An 11,876-nucleotide genomic window follows, 5' to 3' on the forward strand; every position below is an offset into this window, starting at 1 on the left:
CCAGTTACTGACAATACTTTTGCTTTCTCAGTGTACAGTAGAACCAGATGAATCTGTGGCTGGATTGTGATGGTGGTAATATATATTTCTCTCCTAGGAAGCCAATCTAGGTGTGTCCTGGTGACCACCCACCAGCCACAGATAAAGTCCCCTTTCAAACTGGAAGTTAATAAACAGCAGTCTGTATTATAATGTTGGCTCGGATGGACTGTTGCGGTTTTATCACTCTGGAATTATTAAGTTGGCACTACATCATTTCTTCTAGCCTGATGTCTAGTCCCGCGTGGGAACACCATTCTTTATTTACATGTTCAACCCTTTCATGTCCATATACTACTTCTCAATTTTTTAAGATGATAAAGAAGGATACCTTTTGTAAGAGGCTTTACAAGTAAAGAGCATGTCCCTGAAACACCCTAAGTTCCATGGACAACAAAGAATATAAATGGTTGATTAACCCCTTAACCCCCTTGAAGGTTTTACCCCCCCCCCCCCCCCCTTCATGACCGGGCCATTTTTTGCAATACAGCACTTTGTTTCTTTAACTGGTCGTGTGACACTGTACCCAAATACTTCCAAATACTTCCCCACAAATAGAGCTTTCTTTTGATGATATTTGATCCTCTCTGCGTTTTTTTATTTTTGTGCTATAAACAAAAATGAAACAAAAACCTATATTTTCACTTTATGCTATAAAACATGCCCAGTAAAAAATCTAATTTATTCATCAATTTAGGCCAATGTGTATTCTGTTACATGTTTTTGGTAAAAAAATAATACCAATAAGCGTATATTGATTGGTTTGCACAAAAGTTATAGCGTTTACAAATTATGGGATAGATTTATGGAATTTTTTTTTTTTTACTAGTAATGGTGGCGATCAGCGTTTTGTAGCAGGACTGTGACATTATGGTGGACAAATCGGAAACTTTTGACACTTTTTGGGGACCCGTGATACCAATACAGTGATCAGTGCTAAAAATGCACTGTCACTATCCTAATTACACTGGCAGGGAAGGGGTTAACATCAAGGGTGACCAAAGAGTTAAATGTGCTCCTAGGGAGTGCTTTCTAAGGCCCCATACATACTATTAGATTTTCTGTAGATTTTTGTCTTCAGAGTTACCAAAAGCATATAATATGAGGTCAAACCTTAGGAGTTTCAATTTGTACACAATCAGGCAGGCCCTCGCACTACATGGTTTTGGTAAGTCTGAAGACAAAAATCTGCAGAAAATCGAACGGTTTAGGAGATATTTACAAAAAGACAGTCACCACTGTCTACGGCGCATGCGCCGTAGACAGCGGCGCGCAGGCGCACTGAGCGTGCCGCTGCTAATGGCGATATGCCATTATTGGCGGCTCCCGTGCGCATGCGTTGGAGTGATGTCATCGCTGCTCCAGCACTGTGAGTGGCCAGAGCAGCGACACCCCGAAGAAGATGGACGCTCCATACTACAGGGGACAGCGGTGATGCATGTGATGCATAGTAGCCCATTATGCTTTACCTTTACAGGGAGACAAAGAGGAAGTAAACCCATTAGGGTTTACTTCCTCTTTAACCAGTTGCCGATCGCCTGATAGCAGATTTACTGCTACAGGGCGGTCGCACTGCGCAGGATCATTTATATACATGATCCTGCATTCCTGGGTATTAGAGTCAATCAGCAGATCCGGCGGACTTGCCTAGTGGTCTGCAAGTGGTCTGTAAACAAGGTAGTTCGTCATTATGTCAGTGTGGAAGACATTGATCCTGTGTTCCTGCAAATCAGGTACAGGGATCTTTGTCTTCCCTTAGTAAAAGCACCTCCCCACAGTGAGAAAACACTTGTTAGGCACACATTTAACCCATTGATTACCCTAGATGTTATCCCCTACCCAGCCAGTGTCATTAGTACAGTGACAGTACATAATTTTAGCACGGTTTCCTCTGGGTACTCCGGTTTCCTCCCACACTCCAAAGACATGCAGGTAGGTTAATTGGCTTCTGTCCAAAATTGGCCCTAGTATATGAATGGGGGCCTTGGAATGTGGGCTCCTTGAGGGTAGGGACTGACGTGAGTGTGCGATGTACAGGGATAGGGACAATTGTAGACACTCACTCAGGTTGAACTGGATAGACTGGTGTCTTTATTCAACCTAACTATGAAACTATGGAAAATCTACCAAAAGGAAATCCCCTCACAATGGCAGGACTTTTTAGGCATAGACTGTAAAACTTACAACACACGTATAAAAAATTATACAATTACTTTATTATAACAAAATCAACAATTGATAAAAAAATACAAAACTATGAATTGTTCCAAAAAATTTAATAAATTCTTTTCATGTACAAATGTGCCCCAATTGTGACAAAATCATTTATACACATTCAGTTACAATAATACTCTGTACATGATATATCCTACGCGTTACGGAGATTCTCTCCTTCTTCAGGGATCCATCAATTTTTGCAACTCTGTGTTATTCAGAGATTTGATCTACAATAATAAACATAAATACATATGTACATGTGTAAAGGCATGGGAAAAAAAAACCTTCAATACTCAGATAAACGTGTATCAATTAGATGTAATTCTAAACCTCCAAGTCCTCTAGGTATATCTACAAGGAGGATCCAGCGATAAGAGCCAGTAAGAGGACAAAGAGGAGGACAGAACTGTCACCCGCAGGGTTTTTTCTGCCGTACCGGCCCCCTTTTTTGGCAGCAATTATGGCGCTTTTTGGAGTATATTCCATATAATGGGATATACTTCTAGACTGTCAGGGGTTAACCTGTGAGTTGGACTAGATGAGACCGCCGCCAGGGAGGTGACCTGGGAGAATCTCTGGGAGCTCACATCGGGAGCAAGTGATAGTGGCATCTGCCCAGTGCCTTGCTCCGTGGACCAACGCGAGGCATTATGGGGATTGAAGTCCTATGAGATAGGACTTACCCCATACATAGAGCCAGCGTGTAGTCCCAGCGCATATGCTGCGCACGCATGCCGGTGGGAGCGTGACGCATGACGTCACTCCTCCCGCACGGCCATTCGGAGTGTGGGCAAGGGGGTGACGTGGTGCGCCGCGCACTCGGGGGACCGCCTCTGGATGTGCTGGAGTCAGCAGAGGGGAGCGGTAATCATCGCTCTCACCTGCTGGGAGGGGTGATGAGGAGGAGGAAGCATATATAAATGAGCGAATGGACATCACAAACAGAGGACGAGTGAGGGAAGGCATAGCACAGTATATGTAGACTCTGGTGACACTAGGAAGTTTCTCCTGCCCTGCTCCACCTACTTTTTTCAGTATTGTGCCTGGATGGCAAGATTTTGGAGGTAACCTACTTTGAATACTTATATAGTTGGTGGCCCCCCATTATGGGAGAAGCGTTTTTGGTAGGGCTATATGTGCGATGTGTGCACACCATTATTAGTACTATCTTTGACCTTTTTTTCAGGGACAAATAAAGGGGCGTCTCCAGAGGTGGTGCTCGCCACCTTTTGTTGGCTCATATACTTTGCTATAATATAGACCTTCCGAATTTTGATACAGAGTGGATATCTTTTTAAATACAAGGTAAAGGGAGATATGCCCATATACACATAATAGATATAATTACTGGTGACTGAGGGGGGTCGTGCACTATGGTACACGGTCCAACTCTTTTATTGGCATGCTCATTTCTTCCTCTTTCCTCTCGTCTCTCTATGTAGATTCTAGTTTCCATGTGATCCCGGTTCATATCTCTGTGGGGGACCCCAGAACCACACATATTTCTCACAGTTCCACACAGGTCCCTTTGCGATTCTTTGGACTCTGATAAGAGGGGCTCTTCCTGTCCTCCTCTTTGTCCTCTTACTGGCTCTTATCGCTGGATCCTCCTTGTAGATATACCTGGAGGACTTGGAGGTTTAGAATTACATCTAATTTATACACGTTTATCTGTGAGTATTGACGTTTTTTTTTTGTTTTTTTTCCCCATGTCTTTACACATGTACATATGTATTTATGTTTATTATTGTAGATCAAATCTCTGAATAACACAGAGCTGCAAAAAATTATGGATCCCTGAAGAAGGAGAGAATCTCCGTAACGCGTAGGATATATCATGTACAGAGTATTATTGTAACTGAATGTGTATAAATGATTTTGTCACAATTGGGGCACATTTGTACATGGAAAGAATTTATTCAATTTTTTGGAACAATTTATAGTTTTGTATTTTTTTTATCAATTGTTGATTTTGTTATAATAAAGTAATTGTATAATTTTTTATACGTGTGTTGTAAGTTTTACAGTCTATGCCTAAAAAGTCCTGCCATTGTGAGGGGATTTCCTTTTGGTAGATTTTCCATAACATTGGGATGTTGGCTATACTAAAGTAAAATACCTGGAACACCTCCAAAACGTTTTTGATTTTTATTAACTATGAAACTATGGAACTCCATCAGAAAAGCCTTCAGAGTTTATTCCGGTGGGAAAACCGGTTGGGTGTATGCGGCATTAGTGTCCAATTTGTCCACCGCAATATCGCAGTCCCGCTATGAGTCGCTGATTGCTGCCATTACTAGTAAAAAAAAAAGTATGTGCCCGGATTTTATTTTAAAATCTTGTCACCTTATCCTACACTATCCATAGATTGGGAGATCATGGGGTACTTTGTCGCAGTAAGTGGGCTTAAGCACCATATAGCAATATGGTGTGACCAAATCCTCATATTGTTTGATAATGTTTTTTGAAAATGTCTAGGTGTTTTTAAAAAGCCTTGCAGGAGGTAAATGTTAGTTTTGCATGTGCGCGCTGTAATATCTTGTTTCTCTTTTATACCAAGTCCCCACCATCCCCCGCATACCAGATAAAAGATCAAATAGAAATAAAGGCAAACTTTTTTTTCATTTACAATAGAGTAAGGGGGGGGACTATAACCCCTGTCAGGTTTTATTTGCCAACTGTGTCCCCATTGGGGGGATTTCCCTTCACTTCCTTTCCCATAGACAAAAAAGAAGTGAGAGAAATCCCCCCCCCCCCCAAAGTGACATCATCCCCGGGTGTCACCAGAACTAGTGTCCCCATTGGAAGATTTTCCCTCAAATTCCTGTTCCGTGACAACCCAAAATCTGGGATTTTCTTTCACTTTTGTTTGTAAATAGAGAGAATGAATCTCCCTCAAGGGGGCGCAGACAGCAATAAAAACCTGACAGGGGTTCTAATCCCTCTCCACTCCATCCAACACCAACAATAAAAACATTTTCCTTTATTTATAATTTAACATATGAGGGAGAAATGGTAGAAAAAAAATATTTGGCAGTGAAAGGATTAAAATGTGGAGGGGGAGGGGGAGGGTTTACTTGGTTTGACAGTTAAAGTGTTGAAACAAATGAACAATATAGTTTGGTAGTGAAAGGGTTAAAAACTGAAAGAAAAAAATCTCCCTAAAGGGGGCACAGGCAGCAATAAAAACCTGAAAGGGGTTCTAATCCCTCTCCACTCCATCCAACACTAACAATAAACAGGATTTCCTTTAGTTATACTTTAAAGCCGAGTTCCGGACGAAATTTAACTTTTTAGATAAAAATCCCCCTATAATCCTCATGCTTGATGTATTCTAGTAAAGGAATGCTGCAAACGAAGGTCCGTTTTGTATTTTTGCACCATTGATTTCTTACTTTTGTAAGTCCCAGCAGGCCGCGGCCATCTCATGTGTGGGCATCTGAAGCCAGACTGTATCTCTTCCTGTATTCCATGCATGCTGGTTACCCAGCATGCACCTCCAGATCTCGCACATGCTCAGAGCAGCACGAGCGGTGTAATAGGTTGTCGGTTGGGTTTCCATAGCAACAGCAGTGTCAGAGGTAGTTAGCTAAGGAAACCTCTCCTCCCCCTCCAGGGACCAGGAAGATTAAAAATCTATAAATATAAAAAGCTCCTGCAAAAGGTAATTACTTTGTAAAAGATGCTAAATGTAAGTGATATCCCTTGTTTCTGTGCTGATTTATATATTTATCCCTTTCATGACTAAGCCTATTTTTGACATTTGGTGTTTACAAGTTAAAATCCATATTGTTTGCGAGAAAATTACTAGAGAATCTAGAGAATAAAAAAGGCGATTGTTGCAATATTTTATGTCACACGGTATTTGCGCAGCGATGTTTTAAACGCAACATTAAAACTGCCCCCATCAAAACTGCCCCCATCAAAACCGCACCATCAAAATTGCCCCATCATACTGCCCCCATCATACTGCCCCCATCATACTGCCCCAGCAAAATTTCCCCCATCAAAATTGCCCTATCAAAACTGCACCATCAAAATTGCCCCATTATACTGCCCCATCAAAACTGCCCCCATAAAAACCGCACCATCAAAACTGCCCCATCAAAATTGCTCCATTATACTGCCCCATCAAAACTGCCCCCATAAAAATTGCCCCATCATACTGCCCGATCATACTGCCCCATCAAAATTGCTCCATCAAAACTGCCCCATCAAAATTGCCCTATCAAAACTACCCCATCAAAACTACACCATTAAAACTACCCCATCAAAACTGCCCCATCATACTGCCCCTTCAAAATTGCCCCCATCATATTGCCCCAACAAAACTGCCCCCATCAAAGCCGCACCATCAAAATAGCACCATCCAAATTGCCTCATCATACTGCCCCCATCAAAACTGCCCCACCAAAATTGCCCTCATCAAAACTGCCCCATCAAAATAGCATAATAAAAACTGCCCCCATTTAAAATTGCACCATCAAAATTGCCCCCATTATACTGCCCCCATCAAAATTGCCCCATCAAAACTGCCCCATCAAAACTGCCCCATCAAAACTGCCCCCATAAAAATTTCCCCATCATACTGCCCCCATCAAAACTGCACCATCAAAATTGCCCCATCAAAATTGACCCCATCAAAATTGCCTCATCAAAATTGCCCCATCAAAACTGACCCAACAAAAAAAGCGACAATTTTGAAAAAGAAAAAAAAAAACATAATAGTTCTTGCTTTTTGCTATAATAAATATCCCAATTTTTTTTTATTTCCTCAGTTTAGGCCAATATGTATTCTTCTACATATTTTTGGTAAAAAAAAAAAATTTCAATAAGCGTATATAGTTGGATTGCGCAAAAGTTATAGCGTCTACAAAATAGGGGATAGAATTATGGCTTTTTTTTAAGATCTGCGATTTTTATCATGAAAGCGATATTGCGGCGGACAGATTGGACACTTTTGACACTATTTTGGGACCAGTGACATTTATACAGCGATCCTTGCTATAAAATGCACTGATTACTGTATAAATGTCATGGGCAGGGAAGGGGTTAACCACTAGGGGGTGATCAAAGGGTTAAAGCGAGAGATCCGCCAAATAAGTATTGCTCTCGCTCTAATGATTGCGGCGATACCTCCCATGTGTGTAAACACCGTTTTCATATGCGGGCACTGCTCACGTATGCGGTCGCTTCTGCACGGGACGGCGCGTTTTTTTTTTTCTTATTTATTTTAGCTTTTATTTTTAATTTTTGCACTGTTCTTTAAAAAAAAAAAAATGGTGTCACTTTTATTCCTATTACAAGGAATGTAAACATCCCCTGCAACTAAAAGTAGGGTTGTCACCTTTTCTTCCAGTTAAACCCGAACACTTTTTTTATAGTATAAACTATATATATATATATTTTGCTATTAAATAACATTTCTAATCATATGAAGTTAAGAACAAGAGTCCTCCTTTACATCAGAGTGCACAGAGTTCCCCTTTTACATCTGAACTCGCAGAGTTTCCTTTCACTGTAAGGGGGGACTCTGCAGACTCTGATGTAAGGGAGAACTCTAACCTAAGAGATGCTCTTGGAACCCTGATTTAAGGGGGGGGCCCTGAGAACTCTGATGTACGAAGAAGACTCTGATCTAAAGGGGAAACACTGTGGCCTCTGGTGTAAAGGGGAAATCTGATGTAAGGGGTGCTCTGAGTACCCTGATTTGTCTTAGTGTACTTACTCAGAGGCAGGAGAGAGAAGGGGGGAGACTTCAGAGCAAATATAAGATTCAAGCTACTTGTTTTCATTGTTAATACACAAAACTTTATTAGAAAAATAACCCAACATTTTATTTATTACAGAATATGAATTTCTAGTAGGGATTAATAGTCATTGATATGATCTGCTTAAATTAACATTATAATAAAATATTTACTAATTTGTAACAGTAGATCCCGGCCAAAGATGGCTCCAGCCTTCTAAAAAAACAGATGAAGGCATTGTCAGGGGAGTTGTGTAATCTAAAAGTGTTACACCTAAACATTACTTAGTATGCATGTGCTTGAAATTAAAATTATATATATATATATATATATATATATATATATATATATATATATACTGTATACACTGCCTTGAAAAAGTATTCATACCCCTTGACATTTTTCACATTTTGTCATGTTACAACCAAAAACGTAAATATATTTTATTGGAATTGTATTGGGATTTTATGTGATAGACCAACACAAAGTGGCACACAAAGTGGCACATACTTATGAAGTGGAAGGAAAATGATTAATGGTATTCAAATTTTTTACAAATAAATATGTGAAAAGTGTGGGGTGCATTTGTATTCAGCCCCCCTGAGTCAATACTTTGTAGAACCCCTGTCATGGTTATGCAGTAATCTTTCTCTCTCAGCTTACCTCTCCCCATGTGTTAAGACTAAGTGGCCAGCTACTCTGTGCACTGCAAGCCAGCGGTGCTGATCAACCAATGTGTATTCATTGCGTGTTTGACTTCCTGTTTCCTGCGTGTGCTCTTCATTTGTCACCTTGATGTGTCCCCGACTATCTCTGTTTGCCTGTGACCCTAAACCTTTGGCGTGTACTCTGTTGTTCCTGTCTGCTAGTTGCCCTGTCCTCTGCCTTATCACTTTACTATCCTTGTTGTTCCAGCCTGCTGCTTCCTTCTGCAGTCTACCGTGAGCGTGAGCTGTGAGACCCTGGGGGCCGCGATCTGGAGCCAGACTGCAGCGCAGTCCATCCTCACACTTGTGGCTCTGGTGAACACCTGCTGGCTCATAGCCCCTGTACACACGGTCGGAGATTCTGCCAACCAAATCTGTCTGATTTAGTCCGGCGGATTGTGTCCGAAACTGTTGCATACACTCGGTCGGACTAAGTTGTCGAAAAATCCGATCTTTCAGAACGTGATGACGTAATTTCGTTACGATGGGACTTTGATGTAGGAATTTGATCTGAGCATGCGTGGCACTTGGTCCGATCAAAATTCGCTACACATGATCGGAGTATGTCCGATTGAACCAGTTGGTCGGGAAATATTTCCAACATGTTGGAAAATTGGGTCCGATGGATATTCGGACGGAATCAGTCCGATGCATACCACACACAGTCGTATTATCCGACGATACGGTCCGATAGGACACATTCCGACGGATTCTCAACCGTGTGTACAAGGGCTTAGACTCCACGCCCTGGGAAATCTATGCTCTAGCTCCCACTGGGATCTGTCACCTGGTCTCAGGTGATCTGACAACCACCTTTCGCTGCAATTACAGCTGCAAGTCTTTTTGGGTATGTCTCTACCAGCTTTGCACATCTAGAAAATGACACTTTTGCCCATTCTTCTTTGCAAAATAGCTCAAGCTCTGTCAGATTGGCTGGAGTACGTCTGTGAACAGCAATTTTCAGGTCTTGCCACAGATTCTCAATTGGATTTAGGTCTGGACTGTGACTGGGCCATTCTAACACATACATATGCTTTGATCTAAACCATCCATTGTAGGTCTGGCTACTGTTTAGGGTTGTTGTCCTGCTGGAAGGTGAACCTTCGTCCCAGTCTCAAGTCTTTTGCAGACTCTAATAGTTTTTTTTCTAAGATTGCCCTGTATTTGGCTCCATCCATCTTCCCATCAACTCTGACTAGCTTTTCTGTCCCTGCTGAAGAAAAGCATCCCCACCTAATTATCCTGCCACCACCATGTTTCATGTTGGGAATGGTGTGTTCAGGGTGATGTGCCAGACATAGCATTTTGCTTTTAGGCCAAAAAGTAAAATTTTGGTCTCATCTGACCAGAGCACCTTCTTCCACATGTTTGCTGTGTCCCCCACATGGCTTCTCACAAGCTGTAAATGGGACTTCTTATGGCTTTCTTTTAACAATGACTTTCTTCTTGCCACTCTTCCATAAAGGCCAGATTTGTGGAGAGCACGACTAATAGTTGTCCTGTGGACAGATTTTCCCACCTGAGCTGTGGATCTCTGCAGCTCCTCCAGAGCGGACCTCTTGGCTGCTTCTCTGATTAATGCTCTCCTTGCCCGGCCGGTCAGTTTAGGTGGACGGCCATGTCTTGGTAGGTTTGCAGTTGTGCCATACTCTTTCCATTTTCGGATGATGGATTGAACAGTGCTCCATGACATGTTCAAAGCTTGGGATATTTTTTTATAACCTAACCCTGCTTTAAACTTCAACACTTTATCCCTGACCTGTCTGGTGTGTTCCTTGGCCTTCATGATGCGGTTTGTTCACTAAGGTTCTCTAACAAACGTCTGAGGGATTCAATGTATTTATGCTGAGATTAAATTACACACAGGTGGACTCTATTTACTAATTAGGTGACTTCTGAAGGCAATTGGTTCCACTAGATTTTAGTTCGAGGTATCAGAGTTAAGCGGGCTGAATACAAATGCAGGTCACACTTTTCAGATATCTATTTGTAAAAAATATTGAAAACCATTTATCATTTTCCTTCCACTTCACAATTGTGTGCTGCTTTGTGTTGGTCTATCACATAAAATCCCAATAAAATACATATGTTTTTGGTTGTAACATGACAAAATGTGGAAAATTTCAGGGATTATGAATACTTTTTCAAGGCACTCTATGCATGTATGTATGTTCTGACGGACCTGAGGAAGGGCGTGAACAAACCAGCCCGAAACAGAAATCTTTGTATGAACAAATGATTACATTATTCTTGTCTTGAATGACTTTGTTCACCATGTAATCTCTTCCCAAGAATTTGATGAAATAAAACAATGTTTTTTAAATGCAACAACCTTTGAACTTTCTTATATATATATATATATATATATATATATATATATATATATATATAATCACTTTTTTTTTGGACAAAGTGTTGAATTTCTAAACTTCTCTCAGTTTATTATGAGTTTCCTTTTTTCACCAATGCTTTTCATCCTGGTGACCATACAGCTCACATCAGAACGGGAGCTGGGGGGCATTTCTCCTAGTGGGTTTGTTTGTTCTGGTGGCAGCTTTTTTAGGATGGGATTTTCTTCACTTTGAAGTAGTGATGAGTGAACAAAGCTTCAAAAATTGGTTGCTAGGGTACAAGCAGCCACATACTATCAGTGGTTGTTATGATATAAGTGCCTGCTTATCCTACCAAGATGTGTGGCTGCTTGCATGCTAGCAACCAATTATTGGTTGTCAGGACGCAGGAATCTGGGCAGCCACCAGCATCGTAGAAACCAGCTAGCCGGAGGTTGCCATTTAGTGACCGTAGTGATACTGCCACCAAATGAATAATTGTTTCGGCTACAGCAGCCAAAGGTTGGGCAGGCGGGGGAACTGGCAAAATCTGGTTATTTAGTCTGCTCGTTCATGAACAACCTGAATTCAAAATTCATCCTTACAACAGAGACATGGGGGGAAGGGGAGCTGACACTTCTGTCTTCCTTCTAAAAAATGCTTTCTTTGCGTCTGTAATGTTGATTGTCTGACTTGAAAGCTTCCATAGAGACCCAGAACAAACATTCAGAGAAGGGTGGTCATACTTGTGGGTTGAAGCAGAACTCCAGTCAAATAATTTAAAAAAATTAATTGTAGACATTTTTTAAGAAAAAATGGACTTATGCTGCAAT

Source organism: Lithobates pipiens, unplaced genomic scaffold, assembly GCF_037356315.1.
Source record: "Lithobates pipiens isolate NorthernLeopardFrog02 unplaced genomic scaffold, aLitPip1_a1.2 Scaffold_1, whole genome shotgun sequence".
NCBI lineage: Eukaryota > Metazoa > Chordata > Amphibia > Anura > Ranidae > Lithobates > Lithobates pipiens.